The sequence below is a fragment of the Chaetura pelagica genome, unplaced genomic scaffold (genome assembly GCF_000747805.2).
Source record: "Chaetura pelagica isolate M959 unplaced genomic scaffold, ChaPel_1.0 scaffold31, whole genome shotgun sequence".
NCBI classification, from domain to species: domain Eukaryota; kingdom Metazoa; phylum Chordata; class Aves; order Apodiformes; family Apodidae; genus Chaetura; species Chaetura pelagica.
In genome coordinates, this window is record NW_009952481.1 from 602,043 (window position 1) to 625,093 (window position 23,051).

Here is a 23,051-nt window from a genome sequence, read left to right on the forward strand (position 1 = left end):
ACTGGTCTCTCCAGGGCTTTGGCCCCTCACTTCAGGTTGGGTCTCTCTCTGCCCTATGCCATTCCCTGAAAATGGATGCCTTACTTAACAGCTGTGCTGAGATGTCCCTCTTTATTGGGTTCATATCTGATGGTAAAAAAAAAAAAAAAAATAAAAAGAAAAAGATGATTAAGGTAGTCAGTCTAATGAGTCATAGAATCATAGAATGTTTAAGGTTGGAAGGGACCTTAAAGGTCAGCAGGTTCCAACCCCCCTGCCATGAGCAAGGACACCTCACGCTAGACCAGGCTGCACAAGCCTCATCCAACCTGGCCTTAAACACCTCCAGGAAGGGGGCTTCAACAACCTCCCTAGGCAACCTATTCTAGTGGCCTTATTGCCCTCATGGTGAAGAATTTCTTCCTGATATCTAACTTAAATCTCCCCTCTTTCAGTTTAAAACCATTACCCTTTGTCCTATCATTGCCCTGTCTGATGAAAAGCCCCTCCCCAGCTTTCCTGTAGGCCCCCTTTAGGTACTGGAAAGTGCTATAAGGTCTCCTCTCAAGCTGCAGCTACAAACTGGACAGAACCCTCTTGCTCTTGCTGCTCAAAGGGTGCACTCCAGCACCAAGCACTGAAAGCTGAGAGCTGGGCTTACATATGTACCCAGCTGTGGGAGAATGGGACTCCAGGTTCCTGCTTGTCATGAAAGCTTTTTGACTCAGGGGTTGTTATACCAGATACGGCCAATCAAATTTCTACTGCCTCATGAAAAAGGGTGAGCCCAGCCTGGGTCTTTCAAAAGGCACTGTCAGAACTTACTCTCTGAAGTGAGTTGAAGGCCAAAATCCTAAGGGATGTCACTACCCCCATTATAGTGGTGGCTCAGACAGTTACCTCTGGGACATGGAAGGTGCCCTAGGTGTGTTTCCTGCTGTCTAACTGTAACCTATTCTTGGGCGCCAATTATTCTGTCCTGGTTTAAATATTATCAGTTAATCCCAAAAAACAGAGGACAGAATTGCTATCATCACCCTCCCACTCCACCCTCCCAAGGGTAGATAGAAGGGGAACAAGGAAGAGAGACTTAAACTTTGGAAACTGAAGCTAGAAACAGATTTACTATAACACAAGGTAAAAGGGTAAAACGTGGAGGAAGAAGAGATAAAGTATTTATACACAAAACAATCTTGATGACCGCAGGGACACGGGAGATGCAGGGCTGCTGCAGGGGAGAGGCCCACGGCCCCTCCCAGCACCTGTTGCAGTTGGATTCTGGAGCAGGCACATGGGAAGCTGAAGGAACCAGCAGCAGCCCCAGCAGAGAGAAGGGAGCAGGAAGGGAGAAGGGTGTGGCCTCTACCTTTCCTGTCTTTTATAGATTGTGACAGGAAGTGGGCAGGAATACTAAACCTTCCAGTCTTTCAGGAGCTTAATGATCCTCTCTCTCTAAAGGTGCCCAACACCATGCCAGGGTCTCCCAAACTGTAACACTGATGCCTTCATGGCACTGGATTTCTTACACCACTTCCTTAGGCAGCTACATCATTTACAGGCTGTCTTTATAGAGGCAAAGGCCCTGCTTCTTGAACTTTGTACTCTCTGTTTTGAGTCCAGGTTTGTCAAATATACTCCCTGTAGCACCTGCAGCTGCATAAGGACAGGCTGCCAACATGTTATGCCATGGAGTGCCCTGAGTCTGAACCCCATCAGGCTCCAACCCTCACAGCCAGCTATGTCTCTGTGGCATTGTGTCCAGGAAATTTAGCTTTCTTTATAAACATAGTATATTAACCTGGCAACAGCAGTGCCCTGGCTTTTAGCACCCAGTGAATATCCTTGCTGACTTGGTGGTATGCTGTATAAATCAATCTTGAACCTTAATCAAAGTTGTGCAAGAGGTAAAGGCACAAAGCCCATTCAAAGGACAACTCTAGTATAGCTCCACAGGCCCTCTGGGAAGAGATTTTATTTACCACAGGTAAGACTCCTTACCATAGTTTCACTATAGGTGACAACCCTTGCTTGTTCCTACTGCAGCTGCTTCCCAGAGAGCATTAAAAGACACATTGTACCAGCTGCAGTCAATAAAAACATTTGCATTCTGAATAGTCTTGCTGGTACATAGAAACAAAGTACCTTCTACTTGTTTGGAAGTGACAATATGCCTTTTAGAGAAGACAGACTGGAATAAATGTATTTGGACTTTGTGTTGTGGTGATCAAATACAAAGGAGAGATCTGGGGACCCAGTGCTGTGCTTCTCACAGGCTGTGCTTCTGCTGATGTTGAGCAGAGCTCTCCCTGCATGGGAACTGCAAGGAGAGTGAAGGTGGCTCACCATTCAGGGAAGGGAGGCATGTGCTCCTGTGGAACTGAAACAGTTGTGTTGCAGGAGGTAGTGGCCATCTTGCAAGTGTCACCATTCCTAATTTCCTGGCAGACAAATTAAGACTGGGACACTAGAGAGCAGTGGAAGAGAAAGGCTGGAAACCTTGGTTACTCAGTGCTCTAATTCCATCTTTTGGGACCTGAAACCAAATACAAATATGGGAATATTTATTTTAAATGGCAATTGTTGTTTCTAATAGAGAATGACTAATAAGGAATAGTACCTACAAGTATCAGAAATATTTCTATTAAACACTCATCCAATATATTCAACTACATGTATTCATAAATTACTTTTATTTAAAATATAATAGTATATTTAAGGACTGCCTACTATGTTCAGGGACTGTCATGTTGTGAACTTTTATTTTGAACCTTTGGAGTGCACATAGTTCAAGTTCTCAGTCTTGTAGCAGCAAGAGCTGGACACCCTTAGGCAAACAAACTTAGATTCTCTCATGATCACCGGACTACAGATGTGTATTAAGAAAAATCCCCACTAAAATATGTCTTTAGCTGAGGCCTCTCCATTAGTCAAAGCTGACTACCCTGTCACAGTGTCTATATATATATAGTAGATGTCTCTGCCAAACTTGCACTCTAAACACTTCTTGCAAAATGCAGCGTACTATAAGCACTGCTCTAGCAGTGCTGTTTCTTCTCTCCAGTTGTTATTAAAGGATAACAGTTTTGTTTAAGTTTTAAAATAAATCAGCTGATTCTCCTGTTCCCTGTTGACTCCTTTGTATGCTAGGACCCGCTGAAGGGCAAGAGAGAAGTTTAGGACTTCTGAACACAAAGTCTGAAAGACAACAAAAAAAAGCAAAGGAATGTACACTGAAAAGCTGTTCATAACCTTCGGTTGCACTTATCTGTCTTCAGAACATATCAATCCCTTTTAATTTCTAAAAGTTAGGAAACGGGAAAAGTTTAAACTTTATTTTCCACAGTTTGACACGTGAACTTCATTACAAGAACAGCCCTCATGAGGTCACTTATGACATCTGACACCTACTGCTTTTTTAGTGCTAACAGTGAAAACAGAACATTTACCTACTCCCCTTAAATGCACAGATTGAAATGGATTTATCATGACAAATATTATTAATTCACCTGATAATGAAAATCTGAATGAAAAAACAAGCATTAATACATATTTAATTGCTTGCCAAACGATCAAATTAGCCCAACTGGACAAACACATGCAGACTCAGAATATTAATAGAATTCTCCTGTTTATACTCCAAAAAATTTTGACAAAGTGCTGGCAGAATGCCTTTCAGAAACACTGCAGACTCCTCAGCAAAACCAAATAGCTAGTTTTTAGGTCATGTCCATCTTCCAGTCAGGAGGAAACCTGGAAGTGAACTGCTGTGTATAGGACAAAAAAACACTTGTAAAGCACTCTTGGATACAGCCTGACCCTAAGCCTGGCATAGTCTTAACTTACAGAAGACAATTAACACCAGGGTCATGTCTGTGTGATTGCTTTTTGTGATTGCTTCCTGAAATATTTATACAGAAACAGAATTTGGACATACACTTGCCAACTTAACATTCTTAGAGCTGAATATGAAAGGCCTCACCCTACTCTCTAAATTTGCTTTCCCTCCTACTAAATTAATCTTATTGTTCACAGCAAATGTGCATGAATACAAGCATCTCAGACAGTACATATCAAGCAATTCAAAGGCCTTGCACCAGTAGGCAACAGGGAGTTTGCTTTGCAATATCCTTTAATACCTTCTGCAGACATGTCTCAATATGTCCATCGATCTAAGACTATAGGGGGAACACTAAAGTAGGCAGCACTAAACCTCCAGGGATCATCTTAAATTAAGTGACTCCAGGTCATAGTCCATTCACTTGATAGTTCCAGAGCAAGGTAAGTCCTCAAATCTCTCTCTAATGACTTAAGATGACAGGAGTTTTACTTTTAAGCACAAAATGACCACTTTTTGACACTCTAAAATGTTCTACAATTGTCTTTAGGTTATTCTACATATGCTTAAGTAGATCCAGCCTGACTAAAGAAAACAGCTTCTGTCACTTGCTGCAGACTATTAAGAAACTTGAGAGCAGTTCATTCCTACATCAGAGCTGTTCAGCCATGAGCACTCTTCTACCATCACTAACCTCACAAAGTCTCAGAAATTCTTCAGTAATGAGTCAGATCTGGGGCTCACATCACTCTCACCTCCCAGCCTCCATCTGAATCAGTGTCACTTTCTCTAAACCAGCTTGGCTCAGCACCATTTGCTAAGTGTCCTGAGTGCTGGGAGGACATTTCTATACCTCCTCACAGGTCTGCTTTTCCTGCCAGAAGGAGCTGTGAGATTCAAAGCCTGGTGTTTCAGTAGGAACAACACAAGCATCCTTCTAGCTTCAGTGTAATTACTAGCATAAAAATGACATTGCATCTAAGCAGAAAACACAGAGATACCTGGAATTAGTGCACAAAACAATTATAATTGGTGGCAACTGAGTTGTTGACCTTGGTCTGTACCTCTTTTGTTTCTTTGTAGTTTAGCTATTTGAGAAACCACTTTGCCTTTTCTAGGCACCACAGCAACTATGGTTAGTTAGGTTTTCTCAGAGCAGAGCTTGTGTCCTGAGCTATGTGCAGCTGTGAAGCAAAGGATTGACAGCAGCCTTACCTTAACCTGAGATTCACTGGAGCCAAAATTTAACAGAGACAAAATTTACTGGTTCTCTGGTTACAGCACGAGGCTTGTCTATTAGCTCAGGCTTCTGTCCACAGCTGGGAAGGACTTGATTCTCTTCATCCTTGCTTTTACTCTCTCTGCATGGTTTTAGAGGGTATTTTGAGTGTGTCCAAATGCTCTGCCTTCCCAGAATCTTTTCCTTCTCTTCATTCTTTCCTTACTAGTTTTAAATACCCAATTTTTTCTTAGTTTTCTGTGCTTTCTCTGTAGACATGGCACCAAGATCCCAGATAACGTTTGAGAATAGGGGGAGACCACAACACAAAATTACCTTTTTACAAGCCAAGTACTATATATTTTTTATTTGTAATTCAAAGTTCTTAGAGGACAAAGTGTATGGCAATAGTACCCTTGCTCACCCTTGCTCTCATCTCAAAATCAGAAGATAGACTGAAATAAAGGAAGTGGTCAGACATGGCCTACCTGTATCATTTACAACTAGTGCCTATGCCTAACAAACTTCTCTCTGACACTTAAAACATTACTTCCAATTTTGTAATAGTTTATTTGAAGGAGAAAACTTAATGGAATTTTCAGGTTAACAGATTGGCCTTTTTGCTGCAAACTTACAAATTCATGCTTGATCTCAGGAGGCAGAACAAGATAGATAGGCTTATAAACACAACTTTAATAAGCAACAGGGTAAAACAAATGAATGCTCTGTAAAACATTCTTTTTTATTTAAGGCGATCACTGAGTTAATGATCGGGAGCTACATGCTGCTCAGCAGTTCTGCTCATTGCCTGAAGCTTTACTCCCAAGAAGTTCCACTGCCATCTCTTGTGGAGAAAGATGTTCATTAGTGTCAACATAGCACAGAATCTGATCCTTCCTAATAAAGATACATAAGAAGGAGGCATAGACAACCTTTCCCTCCTGATACAGCAATTTTCTGTGTCCCAGCGCTATTGGGCACATACCTACTAGGAACTCAGCAATTATGTGTTTGGCCAACACCGAGGAGTGATACTCGTTAGATCTTACTTCTCTCCCTAGCATACCCTCATTCTAGGAATTCAGTTTGTCAGTCAGATGTTGTAGAGTAAATATCCTAAGCCCTCACAATCTGTCACATATACAGTTTAATTCTCTGTTAGTACTTGTCCTTTTTTGTGTGTGTATGTGTGTGTCAATTTTACATAATTAGAAATCTTTCCTCTCAGTTGAATTAAACACTTCCTAGCAGAGATTTCTTCATTATTTAATTTATGAAAGCCATATTATGTTGGGAACTTTTGCCACTCCAGAACCATTTAAGCATGATTCCCTGCTTATCTCAGATGTAAACATCATGTTTCATTGCTTCTTAGATAAACACTGTTAATTCAAACCAAGTGTTTGTTGGATTGAAGTTTCAAAGTATCATTTATAACAATAAATATCTACAACATTACTTTTGTTCGTGGGCACTAGCCAGCATAATCTGACTTTATCATAATTACCTAGATATCTTGTGGTTTTTCTTTACTCCCCCAAAATGCAGTTAAGGAGGTTGAAAGAGTCCAAATCCATTGCAGTCTTTCTTCATGGGAAGGAAAGAGTATTTCTATGCTTCAGCTCTACCTCACCATTTTTACCATCATCTTGGCCTGCTCCCCAGCCCTGTGGTTGAAAGAATTGCTAACTCTTGTCTATCATAAAGACAGGCACTTTTCAATGGTTTGGGTAACAAGGAAATTTTTTTACTTTGCTTCTCAATCGTTGCTGCAGCAAATACGTCAAGGGAAGTGCTCAAGTATTTTGAAGTTTACTTTGACTCATCTTTTAGGTAGTCAGCTAAAAGCTAACACTAAACAAGATAGTCTTTTGTTCCACTTCCCAACAGCAATCTTGATAACCTGGAGGGTTGGTTCTGGTGTGTTTTCCATACAGAGACAACTTCAGAGATTTCATAGTTCTTGTTTGTTTCTGGGTAAAGAAGATCAGATTGACGCATATATACAATAACACTGGACACTACTTTGATCTTTGAAATCTTAAAATGAGTCAGAAAGCTGTAGAAACAAATACTATCTTGCTGATTGAGAAATAGAAAAAGATGGTAATGTTGTCTACACTAGTGGAAATCCCAGGGACATAGAGTGTAGTACAGGGTTTACTTTAAAAAGCTGCACTGGTGTTTCCAAAGGCAGTTATGTAATGGCTTGTCAGAATTGTGTCTCTGATAGGGATAAACAGATCTTTCTGCATAAAAATAAAAGCAAGAAGAACATATCTAATTATTCAGTCAAAAATTAGATTAAGTGACTTCAAGGTATGAAAGTAACTATAGCATCTAAAATTGTTGTCATGTTCAGTTGCTTACATTCCTTTAATTAATGTCAGAAGCACTACAGAAATAGGTTAAACAAAGGTGTTTTCCTGTGATTTTTTAACTCAGTTTCCAGAGCAAAGTAGTCATACTTCCTTAAGAATTCGCTAAAATGAGATAAACAAAATTAAAAATCTACTGCCATAAAAAGCCAAGCCCCTGATCTTGCCTTTCAACCCTGCTTTCAGGCCAGGAAAACCTCCAGACCAAATAAAACTCTGGATTTTTAGTACATTGCACAATACTCATTATAATATCACCAAAAGAAGATTTTGAAGCTGATTTCTCAAGCTGTGTCTGTGAATGGCATCTGTGCTTAGAGCTCACTGCTCCCTTTGGGTGCAGGAGTAGAGCATATGCTCTCAAGAAGAAAGCTCTTCTTCCCCAAGCAAAATGCTAGCTGGTCAATGTTGTGTGTAGGGACCCTGCCTGCAGTTTCTGTCTGTGAGGCATAGGGGCTGATGTGATTCCCTATTGCACATGTACTGCTCAGCAAGGGCTTTCAAATCCTTCCCTTCATGTTCTCTTGCCATTGAAAGGAAAAAAAAAAACAAACCAAAAAAACCCAAACAGACAACAAAACAAGGGAGGATGTTTTTCAGTCAAGCTTGAAAAACAGAAGTAGACAATGTTGAGAAACTGTAACATCCTTGTCTTGCATTCCTGTCTGTTCAGTCAAAATTAAGCTGTATTGACTAGTGTCTGAATACTTCAGAAAATAAAAAAGAACTTCTAATCTATCTTTGAACCAGAAAAATGAAGGTTTTTTTTTATGTTACTGGTGCCATAGTCTCAGAGAGAACTCTGAATGCTCTAGCTTGCATTATTCACAATTTTGCTTGCACTCAGTAATATAAAGTATTAAACACAAAGGGCAAACACAAAACATAAACTCAGAGGGTCAAAACTGAGCCTTCCTTTTAGCTGTAATTCATGGGGAAAGGCTAAAGGTTGTCTTCAGACTTGCCTGCAAATAAATTATGGTTAATAAAAAAGCCCAATATTCTTAGGCCCATAAATTATGAGTAAACCTATGCCTTTAGCATCAAGGACTCATAAATTCTTTGAGAATAAAACCCAACAATCTAATAAAAATTCATAGCATTGATTACTAAATTCTTACAGGAGCAAATTAAGCAACTTGGCAATTGACTTGCTGTTCTCAGTAATGCACTTGCTCCAGGGAGCCACTGATCTGATCCAATACTCGATTAACATATAAGTAGCTGCCAAATATTTATTCTCAAAGCACTGGGACTTTCTGTATATGTACCAGCTCTGGAAGGGACATGTGTACGAGCTCAGTGTCTCAGCTTCAGTAATGAGAAGAAAACACTGTTAAAGAAACTAGCTTTGTTCTCATCTGTTCTGAAGATCTGGTATGTCCACTTGTGATTCTGAGAATTCACTCATGGGAATTTACCACCTGCAGTAAATTCATGGTTATATGTACATATCTGGAAATGCCTTTGTCTGTGCTTAGAAAATAAAGGTAGTAATTTATTGACACCTTGTCTGTAGCAGCCATCTAATGCACACATATTTGATGTGCAAATGCTGTCTTTTGAGTAAAAACCTTAGCAAGATGTGACTGTATCTACAACCATTCTTAGTACAACAGTAATTCACTTCATGTTTTAGTAACAAAATGGGACACTTATCTGATGGCCACAGACTTGGGAAGTAATAAAAAAAGCAAGAGAGGAAATGTTTTTATAAGACCATCTACCTGGGTCACTACCTGGGCTATTGTTCCACCTCCTCCTTCTCTCTTATAAGAATGTAAAAGAACAAGGACAGAGGATTTGTTTTCCAAATCTGGTATTTTAGTTTAAACAAATAAAAAATGTAGATGAAAACTTCTCCTTCCACCCAGATATGGATGTTTGTAAACTTCCTCAACATTTTTAGAACATTACTATTAAAAAAAAAAAAATCCAGATCAGGAAGTTTTTTCCTGTCTATGGTATTTGTTTAAAAGACATCATATAGTAGAAGGAAAATGGATAAACCTGCATTCTTACATTGTTACCATGCTCTGACACCAACCTAAAAATCCCTTTATATACTTTTTAACTTCTTTTTTCCTCTGTTTTGGAACTTTTCTCCACCCACTGCACTTTTTTAGGTTATGCATCAGAGTTTCTGTGTTACCTAAAAGATCTAAACATCTGTGCTTTCATTATATTTCCACTCTATACTGGAAAGAAGTTATTTATAAACTAAATGTCATGTTGCCAAATGCTTATATGAGACCTGAATAAATGTTCTGATCTCACTCTTCCCATGAACACAATGTTTGTAATTATACCAAAATAACTGTCATTAGCCATTTGGAAAGAACAGAATAAATGTATACACTACTGTTTTCCCCCTTAGCACTCTAATTGCATCTATCTGTAGAGCTCTGCAGTTTGCAGTACTTAAATATGAATGTAGCACCAGAAAACACAATAAACTGGTGAGATGAAGATAATATGAATGTCATATGTCATCTAGGAGTCAACAGTTAAATTATTAATTCTTTGAGAAATGTTGACACAAGTTCAACTCTGGTGGCAGGAAAACAAAGGAAAGGGAGGAACATAAACAACAGTCCTTCTTTTGCACATTTTCATTGTTCATATTTGATGTTAAACTCCACCTACAAAGCAACTTTTGCCCTTGTTTTCTTTTTATTTCCTTGAATGATGAAGTCCTTAATGAATTTGAAAATTTAAAAGTAATCTCTCAATAGAGACTCTGCAAGTCACTAACTGGAAGAAACATCTGGCTTAGGCCCATATAAGAAAAGACCTCGTGTCAGGCACTTGAACAATGTGTACAAGTCCACCCACAGTTTGTAATGAGGTTTCACACTGCAGTAGGCTGAGCTGCATGAAATGGGAAGCTGCAACTGGGTCTGAATGATTGTGGAGGGAGTGTTTTGCCGTTTGGAGTGGATATATGTCACCTGCCAGTCCTCAGTTTCTGAACAAATGCCTGCTGTAATATGAAAATACAAATTAACTTTTCAGGCAAGAAAACCTGATGATAAAATTTAGCAGTTTTGTCTTCAATGTTGCATGGTTTACTGGAATATGTATTATTTTTGATGGATAATTAAGAGGGAAATTTTGAAGCATTAAACAGGTTAAAAAAACCAAAAGCTTTATCATTAACTCCAAGTCAGAGTTTGGTTCAGAGAAGCTGTGCTGCAAACTCTTGTGAACATCATCTACCTCACTACAAGCTACTTCTTAAAATAATTTGCAGCTGGAAGGATCCATATGTGTCAGCTCACTTACTCTTAATGAATATGAATTGTTCAGCTTACTCCCATTCACTTCCACTGTTAGTGAGGCTCTTTGGCTTTCCATGCTCTTTTGGTCTGTTTTAAGTATTATTAACCACTCACATATCTGAATGCATCTGTGTACTTTCTCTAGGTCACTTCTGAGTCTTCATGTGGTGATGACATTTTTCAGCATATGAGTCAGTGTAAGAAGTACAGTGTGTGCACTGGAGTTAAATCAGAAAGGACAGCTGCAACTGATATGAAAGGAAGACACCAATTCTCATGACACTAAATGAACTAATATGGGGACTGTTCAGTTAATTACAACAAGATAAACAGAAAGCAGCCAACATATGCAAAGACTAAGGCATCAGGCATGCTCATCAGTCACCGCTCCATCTCACTGAAAACAGGGTTACCATGGCTTTGGGATTTCCAACACTCCCTGGAAGTCAGGGCATGTCAGGAGGACTCTGTGTATACAAACATGTTTATTGCTTGAGCTGCAGAGCCTGGAAGCATCCAACTCACTCTACATTTATGTAAGCTGAATTGCCAGACTGATGTGGATATATATTAAAATACCAGGTATTTGGCAGCTAAGGAAAAGTTGCTGTTATAACATAAACACTGTGCACTTCAGTATTAAAGTGAAAACTTCGAAGTCGTCCAGGGAAAATGGTCTTGGAAGACTTGCTCATGTGACAACACAAGTTAAGATAATATTACAGAGCACTTTCCTCTTTCTCAATGCGTATGATTTTTCTGTTGCAACAAGTCCCTTTGGATATTTCTATGTTGTCCAAACACTGGGCCTTGCTTGTCTATGCTGTAGCCAGTAGCCCTTTTTGTTCTGTACCATGCAAAGCCCGGAAAGGTTTCTGGTGACAGGTCACCCTAAGGGTTCTTGTTAAGTCTGCACAGAGACTGTGAAATTTTCGCCCTCTACCACACTATCCACAGTCTTGCAGTTCTATCTGGGCTGCCTGTAAACCCTCAAAGCCCAGAGATATGCAAGATGTGGGTCACATTTTGTGTTCTAACACCACTGCTCTGGTGGCCTGCAACACAATTCCCATGTTGCCTCAACCAGTTTTATCTGGAAAAGCACACATTAAACAATACTTCTGGATGCAAAGGTGTCACACAGGCCCAGAAGAGATCCAGAGGTTATGTTGCATAGACATGGGTATCAGCTGCAGATGTTAGCCCTAGATGGCATGGATACCTGGCAGTTGCACTACTTGGCCTCAGGGTCAGGGACTGCTCCTTGGTACTTCTATTGAGCAGGATCCTTTGATGTACACCTTCATATGCTTAGCATTCACCTACACCAGCAAACTAACTCCAAACAAAACACTGACCAGCTTATGTCTATCCAGCTAAGTTCTTTTCCTGACCCAAACACCTGGCCTCTTTTCTATTCTGGGAATTGTCTGGGCTTAGGCTATCCCACAAACAGTATGCCAACATCGCCAGGGAGTGGCTGGTATCAGCCAGTGACATTCCAGGCAGTGCGTTAGTGGCAAGAATAATATCACTGCAGTGCTCATGCCCTGAATCTGCGGAGTTGGCAATGTAGCCTGCAAGAATATTTAATATGCCACTGAAGGTGTTCTGTTAGGGAGAAGCCAGAAAACCTTGTGTGTTCATTCTTCTTCAAAGCCAGATGGTAGTTTCTATTCTATGCACTGGCAGATGTGGGTATGCAAATTGATTAAGCTAAAAAAATTCATTGAGTCTTTATCTCTGCCATTAGTGGGGTGTGTGGGATGCACTCGCCAGGGCAAATTACAGCTCCAACTCAGCCATTGTCAACACATAAAATATTTGGAGACTTCACAGTTGGAAAACCATCTGGAATGTCTTGATTTGTACTTGCTTGTTTTTAAACTTTACTTTGAATGGCTATTAACTAATTTAATCCTTGCAGTGGAGTCCCACACAGATTTCACCGTGTGACTGCACAAGTCATACTTGACTCTAGGATATTCTCTCAAAGCACACTGAAAAATAAATATAACCTAGGACCTTAGTGCAACAACCTCAGCATATTTTAAGGGCATTTGAACTGTCATGCTTCTAAGCAATTAAGCAGTTTTAAAATTTGAGACAGAAAACCACAAAATTATAGGGCAGGAAAGGGGCTGCAGAAAAACATACAGGATGCATTTTGTGGTATTTTGTGAGAAAATCGCAATAGCTTAATAAATTATCTAATGTTTCTACATAACACTGATAAAGACCTTCACCTGAATTATATTTGTATTGGAGAGAAAAATAAAAAATCTTTCCTCATTGAGGCATCATATATCACTAGAAATCATAATAACCATGTGAACTTTCAATATCTAGCTGTTATAAATATTGCTATTATGATGATTTACTTAGATCATTTGACTTTGGGCCATCTAGCTGACAGTCATTTCCATATGATCCATAACCTAATAATTTTCAGTATTTCTTCTGCAAATGATATTTTTATGTTTTATTGCCCATATTTTATTTTCAAAGAAAGACCGCTACAAGTTTATGCCATTGTATCTCAGAATAAAATTTGTCTTGATCTTGATATTGTTCTACAATACATATTTCTCAAACAGATGTAATCTCAGTGTATCCATCTGTTTTAATGGTTTCTCATTTTCTAGTGGATTAAGTACAGGTGGGTTTTCTCCAGCTGAAAATGATCATTCAGGTTACAGGTGGCGTGACAGATTGTGAAAATGTCCTGGATGTTATCATTATTCACACAGAGTATTATTAAAATACATGCTCATTCCTTATAGAAGAGGGTCTGATACCAGGTATTAACAATGCCAGTTTTAGTTTCCAGTTAGCTTGCTTTTTAGGATAGCATTCCACATCAAAAAGCCTTCAGAAGCAGAACAAATGTGCAGTCATTTCTGTTCTCCACTCTCTTTTCATCTTCAGTCATATTAGTTGAGCAGTTTTCTCAGACATACACTGAACCAGAAATGTTATAGTTCAAAATTGCACATCTTTTTTGACTTATATTTTTTAAAAATAATTTAATTGTTCTGAGGTGAATACTCAGCAGTAGATTAATATAACTCCTGATTTGGACTGGAAGAGCTGTACCTGCTCTTACTTCACTTTGGGGGATCACAGGCCTAGAAAGAAGATGCTTCCCAGTCTCTCTGCACATATTGTTGTCATCTGGATAATGAGAGACCTGTCTGTAAAAGTTCACATAACAAGTAAACTAGAGAAACAGTTACTGATAACTTTGTTCTTCAGCACCCTACCAATGGGAACTTTGTTATGGACAGGATCAAGGACAGCTGAAAGAATGACTGTCTTGGTTAATAGGAGAGAGCCACTCAGGAACTCAGGTCCACTCCCTCCATACATGGTGACAGAAACACCGATTACATTACTTCACAAATAAAACAGAGAATCTTTTTGTTTTCTAGAATCCCTGTTTTCTAAATACCTATAATTGAGGGAGGATGGAAAAATGATATAACCCTCTGCATTCAGAATGTTTCCTATTTTGCCGAGAAGTAGCTGTTTTTTTCCCAATTCTATGCCTGAATCAACAATTATTTACTTCATAGCCCCTACCCTGACCTGTTTTGAGTTCCTTAGAATTAATTTCTGGTCTTTAAAGGTATTTTTACTATAATATTAGCATTGTGACATCCCATTTACTTGGTGGTATGGGATTCCTTAGTGTGGGAGCTGCCCAAATCTTGCCTTTGCCTGTAGAGGTTTGTACCCATTTTTCAGATGGACAGAGTTCAGCCTTTTTGAAAAGAGAATCATCTGTTACTTAATTTTATTGTCACTACTTGAATTAAGTTTCATTATAAATAATTTATCATTAACAAAATCACTAATTGTTAAAACAATAGCTTCTTAAACAATCTCTTCAGTTGTCATGAAGCTTAATTCACAATTTCATTATCACCATCTTTTCTAAAAAGAAAATGCATAACATTTGGGTGGCTTCTTTCCCCCTAGAAGTTGTACTTCTGCTGAAGTATTCTGTTCTAGTTAGGAACATTAGTATATTAGAACTAAAGACAGTGTGTTCCAGGCACTGTTTTCTGTGTCTAGAAATAACAGCCAAGAGATAACAAAACTGCAATGAAATAAGAAACTGAAGAATATTTCAAAATACATGTATTTTTGTAGAATAATGAAATGCCTTCAGCCAATATTTATACTCCACATAAAAGGATACTGTTCTACTCTAAACCAGCACATAAATTATAAATAATAATAAATAATAAATACAGTTCCATTTTACTAACCTATAACTACATTATATATATATATATATATATTTATATTTTTAGAAGAAAATACTAAAATCTTTTTCGGCTTTCCCATTGCTTCTGAGTAGCATGGATGGAGTAAAAAACTGTAGATGCTGCCCTGGTGCCAGATGAGTCACTCAGAGAGCATCTGTGAAGGAGGTGAAAGAGAAGTTTCACCCAGCTGGCATCTTCCCAGGCTGAGGAGAGCTCCAGTCAGCCTGTGTCTACTTGCATGAGTTCCACAGGGAATAACAGCCCACTGGTGCCACATGGGCATGTTTTACTTATAGCTTCCCAGAGGCCATCAGAAGCATTTGTGGAAGATAGTGCCTACCACTGGACTGTTAATTATCTAGTGTTGTCCAGATTTACCATCATTTGTCACCAAAGAGTGTTTTTAAAGAAGACATCCATGAAACACCCCCTCCACGCCCAAGAAAAACAAACAACAAAAGAAAATCCCAGAATGGAATCATAGCAAATCCAGGATTGTAGAACTGGATTATCACTTCTAGAGCTGAAGATTGCTCATCTCTGAGACGGTGCAAAGTCTGCTTCTGTTACCACTATAACTGAAAAGGTTTTGCAAGTGGAGAGTGGCACACCTTGCAGGATTATTACCCATCTTTGGCCTACTGTTGATTCTGTTTAGAAAATGTTTGAGGTGAAACCTCACTGCAAATGCAAATAATACTGACTTACATCCTGCAAAGTGGTTCTGGGAGAAGAGAAAGGAGCAGATGAGGGATAGACAAAAATCTAAGGGCAGAGGAAGAAAGAAGTGAAGAAAAAGGCAAGAAATCAAAAAGAAAGGATAAGAGCAGAGACTGAAGAGATAAAGCCTCATCAGTGTCCAGGCTGCAACTAGCAGAGTCATGACAGCTCTGGTACTACCATATGCACAGATAAGGTTCAGAGTGTTAAACTTACTTTAAGTAAGCCTGATTTAACTTATCTCCCATGTGCTCAACATTATCTAGGTTATCAGTAGAGCTTACTGCCTAGGAGACGTGACACACTGACCTTGTGATGCTGCTTCTAGATGGAAAATGGCTGTTTTTTAAAGTCCATTACAGAGTGAACAGCTGAAAATTCAGTATGTCTGAATGGGTGACAAACACATACTAACATGCTAATTTTATCTTCTTTTTAGTTTAAACTAAATTAGCTCATATTCATGCAGCCTAAGATTCCTAGAACAAGATAAAGTTTTCTTTACTTACGTAAACCTGCATAAGTGAACAAGTTGTTCCAACAAATACTTATGCTATGGTTACAGTTCTGACCTCCCACAGTGATATTTCCAATCATTTTCTCCCTTCCACGAATCTGAGGATTATTTCAAGCCATCTCTCTGAGTCCAGAGACATTTATTCCAGTATAAATTCTTTTACATCCCTGTTAAAGCAATTTTGACTTCTTCAGTATTATCTGCTTTTTTTTTTTTCCCTTAACAACCCTTACTGCCAATAGTATTCCATCAGTATGACCACTGTTTCCTGAACAGTGTATCCACTTCAATATCAGTGTATAAGTCTTTCCTTATTTTCCATGCTATTTTATAAAAAAGTCACAGCTCTGCCTGTGTTAGCTACATCGTTCAGGAAAAATAATAATAAAAAAAAAAAAAAAAAAAAAAATCAGACATTTCTTGCATCAGATATAACACGTAACAGCATTTATTATACATTGCATTTCAAACCAGAGACTGTCACACTTTTACAAGATAATATCCTCCAGACCACAGCATTTTGAAAAATATCTTGAAAATAACCAAAACTTTTCTGTCATCCTGGTTTAGGATGATTTTTTCTCATTTTGCCTCCATTGTACCAAAGAGAGTGGATATTTTTTAGTAAGTAGCTGAAACTGTAATGCCTAAATGTTATTTTAAGATTTCTAATCTGACTGCCTGCTACATAATTTGGTTTAATTAACATGAAAATATTAATTATTAATCCCACAAGCATAGTAATATGAGCAGTTTCTGAAAATAAATTGGTTTGTTTATTTTTCCCCCAATAGCCTCTTGTTAATTTTCAGACACACTCAGTAGCAGAAGACAGACCGTGAAAACTCAAGTTCAACAGAAGAAATCCAGTTCTGGAGGTGACTACCCAACTTAAATGGAGCACTGTGGTGGAGTATTTTAGTCAATAGAGAAATGGGAAAACAGGAAAAATTAGTCCAACGTACCACAGAGAGGGCATTCAGTATCTCATATTGAATGACTCGATTATAGAAGCCTAGCCGTTGTCTGTTTTTACTTGGAACTCAGAGGGCCTTTCTTAATACTTTCTCAGGTCAGATGTCATCATCCTGTTAACAAAGTGGTCTGCAATGAACAGCCATAGCTGGTCTATGAGTGGATTTGTAGATTCACAACATCACAAACTTTAGATCAAGGGAGATAAAACTACACTGGTGTTGCTCCTTCAGTCTTAAGCTAACTTATAAACCTTTGTTCAGGTGTTGATTTAAACAACTTCATTGTTGTTTCTCCAGTGATGTTTTTGGTTAGTGCTAGTTCTGTTCAATTTAATAAAGAAAGCAAATTACTATTTTTCTGTCAGAAACAGATCATTTTGCACTCAGTTGTCACCTTTGCAGGATATATTTTTCCTTCTGAATTATTCTTCAATTTAAAGACACATATAGTTTGTTTAATACCTATTTTCTCCCAGCAATATAAAATCCTTAAACAATTTAATTTTTGTCATTGAGATGTATTTAGTATAAGGATCAGTAATGCATCACCTCCACAACAAATGGTAAAGACAATGGGGCTTCACCAGCACCTCTGCTAGCCAATTCAAGCAGTGCCCTGTCCAAGGGAGACATAGCTTGTCAAATCAGTGCCAGTGCTCTGAAATAATCCTCTGTATTTAGCTGCTTCCATGTTTCATTCTGTGTTTGATAAGACCTAAGGAGGCTGTACTCAGCTCAGGAGGTGATGCTGGGTGCTCAGATTCCAAATCCCTGTCGGCTCCTTTTGGGACTCTAAGCAATTCCATGCTCTGCTTTCTAAGATGTACCTGGAATAAATATACAGGATATTTACCCCAGAAGTTTGTTGGTAGATGTAAACATACCAGGACACTCACCCCTTCCATAATCCTGCAACAGATTAGCCATCAGATGCCTATGGCCCAGTGTGCCCAAGAAACAGTAGCTTAAGAAATGGAGTGCTTGAGGTTCTCTCCCATCAAAGTTCTTCTTGGATGTAGTTCCTGAAAGACAACACTTTATTCTAGCTTGGTATATTTACCTTGGTAACCAAAATGCCTTGCCGCTCAAGACAAAACAAGGAAGAAGGGATAAAAATCAGTACACTCCATTTGAATTTGATAGACTGGCTCTAGCTCCAGCTTTGCCACTTCACCTCTCTGACATTATGTTAAGCATCTAGTGCAAAGGATTTGTAGCTGAATAGGCGGCAGCCTAGTAAAGATAAAGTTTTCTCTCTCTGCCTTCACAGTATGTGCATTTCCATAGCAGAAGTCTAAAAGCAGAATAAGGAATAGGATTTCATTATGCATAAAATAAATTCAGCTTGAGATCTAAGCAGCACGTCTGTTTACTGAGTCATATAAGGTATAACTGTTTGTACAAAATTGCTACAGAGCAGAGTACCTTAGAAGCTCTACTTTGACACTTCTCATTTCAATGTAATAATCTAATCTGCAAACTGTAGTTATAAATTAATGATATTCTACATAAATTGAAGTAATTTAGAGAAGTGGACTCATTGCAAACAGGAAAAAATATCTGTGATGAGCCTGATATTTCCTACTTTGAAAGAACAAGCCATTATATCTTAATCGTATTCTTGTTTAAGCATCAACAGTACCAACAGCTGTAAAAAAAACCCCAAAGCTTTTAAAGTGGAAGGCTCTGAAGCAAACAACAACATTTTATATAATTTCTTTTCTACAGAAAGTCACAAATTCTCAAGAACATGAATGCATGTTCTTTTTCTTATTTAGGCTTATTTTGTCAATATAATAGACTGAGAAAAAGACCTCTCATGACTGGATAATTCACATATTCTGTCTTCACATAAGCAAAGCAAAATGTGAGTGAGAAAATCAGAACAAAGGAATTGCCTGATAAAATTGGACTGTTTATGGCTATCTGTCACCAAAACCAGTTTTCCAGGTTTCATGCTTGATTCCAGTTGTTACCATGTGATACGGGACATGGACCAAAATATCCTGTATGTCAAACAATAAATACTGGGGTTTTAAAAACGAGATCCAAATTCGTCAGGCCAATTTCTATTTGAGTCACAGTAATTTTAATATGTTAATCTAATTAATTTACTCATAGAATGCAGTTAATTTGATATATTTCCTTTGCTACTGATATCTTATCTGTGTGCCTATTCCTTCCACAGCATAGCCAGTAGGGAATTCAAGGTAAACACTCATTATTGCAGCAAAGTGCCAAGACAAGCTGAGAAAATAATTAGTATCAGGCAAAACAGACAATCTTCAGACTCTGTACATTCAAAGAACAGCCTCCAGCTTTGTATGAATTATTTCAGGATTAAATCAGATACTTGTTCCAATAGAAATAAAGAACACAACAAGGAATGAGGTTACAAGTCCCTGTAGAGAGCCAGCACCTGCTCCTGATTTCTGGAGTGCAAGAAACAGGAAAATGATGTTTATTTAAATTGCTGTGATGTGACTGAGTTGTGGCTGAGCTTCTAAATGTTATTCTAATGATTTAATAAGATTTGTTTCATCAGACTGGCTTGTACAATCAGGAAGAATACATTCGGTTATTCTTCCTGACTTCTATGGATGCATTTAAAAATAATGAAAACACCAGAACACAAAGAAACCATCTCAGCTGCACTAGTATCAAAATGAAGAAACAGCAATCTGGGCAAGCCCTGATCTCCCTGAAGCACAACAGCTTTTCTCCTACCCCTGCTCTGATGTAGCAGTCTGTAAAACTCTTGGTTGCAGTGGTACCTACGTGGCTGCACAAGCACCTGGAAAAACACTCTCCTTCTATGAGAGTGTGAATTTCAGCTTGTTGGCATTTTTCCTTTATAGCCTATGATTTTTGATTAAGATTTAACCGGTTTTGTTGAGATGGGCAAGTCATTGTTTAATATCCTAGCAAATATGTCCTGGTGTATCCATTTGGCAGTCTCAAAATTTTCCCTTCCCGTTTGCCACCAGATCATTACTTTTGACATAATTTCCTCCAGATACAATTCTTCCAGTAATTTCCAAAATATTGGCAAAAAGATCAGATGCTTTAAATCAGTGCGCCTTTTGGACTTTTATTCTTTATAGAGATGCACAATTCCATTGCAGATTCTGGACCAATAGCCAGCCTTCCTGGAATACTGATGACTGACTCCAGGAATTTTTTTCATTAACTATCTAGATCCTTTTATTAGATCATGGATATCATAACACAAATGTCATTAATAATCAAATCTGGTGTTGCCCAACACATGACTTCCTTGAATCTGCAAGACTTTAGTTTTCACCATCTAAGCCTCTTCACACTCCCAAAGTGGTTCTAAGGCTTTTTAAGAGTCTGTCTATCTAATTCCCAAGGACTAAATGGAAATGTTCTTGTACAATCATTAAGAAATGAAGTAAAATATTCCTTCTCCCATACTCTACAAAAAATCTGCCACTCTTGCTAAAGGCTATATTTTCTGAGAAACAAAAAAAACAAACAAACAGATAAGTTCTTGTAAGGAACTGTTCTACAAGTTGTAGAAATAGAAGAAGAAGAAATAAAAAATATATATATATAAAAGAATACTTGCTTTACAAGTATTGTTTTATTATATTTTACAGGGCCAGTACATGATAGATAAAACACTGTGAAAATGAAGTAAAAAAATAATTTGATTGCTTAAAATACTAGCATCCTACAGCCAAAGATGCAACCCAGTTCAGTGAGGTACCCAAGACGACAGTAACAACAATTTACAAATCCCTTCATGCTAGGAATTCAACACATAATGAAACTCCTAAACAGAAATTGTGCTACCCACAAAAATGAAGAAAAATACCTACAGCTAATGAAAATTCTGGCTCAGGGTCCTGGTTTGTAATGTGACTGTACAGGCAGGGTACTGTACAAAAAAACTCAGTAGGTAAGGTCAGTTGCACATTTGTTTCCATACACCATGAGTTATTCGGACAGAAACTGGCAAGACACAGTGACTAAGCACAAAGAGAAGGGATGGCCATCTGCCTTCTGATTTGTTTCAGAGCCCAAGTCCATGTATGAGCAATAACTACAGATCATAGAAGCCGAGAGTTACGCTGACTGCAACCATGATCAACTATCAGTCCTGATGTTCCTGCTATAGCTGCTACTGTTGAAACATGCAAGTTGACATTATTCTTTTCCAGTCCTCACATCTAGCATGCATGAGTTATGATTTATTCATATTTATTATTCATATCTTCCTTCTTTTTATTTCATATGCCCTTTTAAACCAATCTCTGCATCAAAATCTGTCTCAGAAAGGGCCTTGTCTTGTTTTCTAGGAGATTGAAGAGCTAGACTGAATAAGGAGAGGGAGAAAAGCTTAGTAATGCATTAGTAATTCCTATGGTTAGAAGCAGTCACCCTTATAGTTTGGAATCAAAGACTGATGGGTGGAAACAAGGACTGGAAAGATTCTATAGAGATTGTGTGGTCCTGTCTAAAGCATCTGGCCAGATGTTTGCCCAACTTGTGCTTACAAACCTTCAATCATGGAATCTCTGCAGTTTCCCCACAAAAAGCTTTCCACTGTTTTGCTCTGTTTTCCAAAATCTTTTCCCAATGTGTAATACTATCTGTTTTGCTGCAGATTAGGTGCGTCTTATCCAATTGGGTCCCCAAGGAGTTGGAATGATATATTTCCTCTCTCCCTCCACTCCCTCTCAAACCTTCCATGTATTTCAGAACACTTCTTATATTTTCTCTCAGTCGTCTCTTCCCTACATTAAACAATCCCACTTCCTTCCTCCTTTTCCTCATATTTCATTTTTTATCATGTCTCTAATGAAGTAAGTTGATCTCTCTGGGAATCTCCACCTTGTTCACATACATTTCATAAGAGCAAGTTGAAATAGGAATGCAGCATTCTAGCTTTGGCCCTGAAATGGGTCCTCATTCTCACCAGCTTTGAGATGAAAAATACAGAAAAATGTTTTCTTAGGGCTAAAAGGCATACTTCTCTGGGACTTCAGGAGGTTGGCTGTGCTATCACAGTCACTGTGTCTTTTCTCTGCTGTTTTCTTCCATTCAAAACATATTCTAGTTTGTGACCTGCTACATTTAAGAACTGCCATTTATGTATTCCTAGTTTTAAAAATAGATACTTATTTATTTGAGTTTTAAAATGTAGTCCACTAAATTAGTGTTTCCCTAATCTTTCTGCAGAAATCCACAAGCTGAACAAGGAATATAATATGAAGAGTTTCAACCTATTGCAGGTGCTAGAAAGGAACAATAAAATAGCTACTAAAAGACCATTAAATGTCTCACTTCAGAGCATTGCTCCTTTTGGCAGTGTCTGCAGCAGGACTCACATGCTAGTGAATGCTCCAGATGCTTTCTGCTATGTAGAGATTATAAAAAATTCAGTGAAGAAGTTTCTCTGCATAGGGAAATCTAGTTTGAAAATGAAACATTTCACTGGAACATACTGAATGATGATTTCAGGCTAATAGTATCATAATAATGCTGTTGTTTCAGTAAAGGAAAAAAAAAATAATTCTGACAATATAAGTATTTCAAGTTGATGATTAATATCTGTATTGCCTTTTAATACAAAAAATCCAGTATATAATTTAATTGATCTGAATAATTAGTGTGAACAGCTTTTGTGTTCCTGAAACTTCACTGTTCAGGTTCATCATAATCACCTGATATTCTTAACATTAAATGCTCCATGAGTCATAAATTGTAATGTTTGCAAGATTTTGTTCCATTGGAAACCTTTATTTTCTGTTCCAATTTAGATTAGAAGAAAAATTTTTGTAGTGTCTGAATTGTCCACAGAATAGAAGTTTTCGTTTCCAGCCACTTTGAGTACCACGTTTT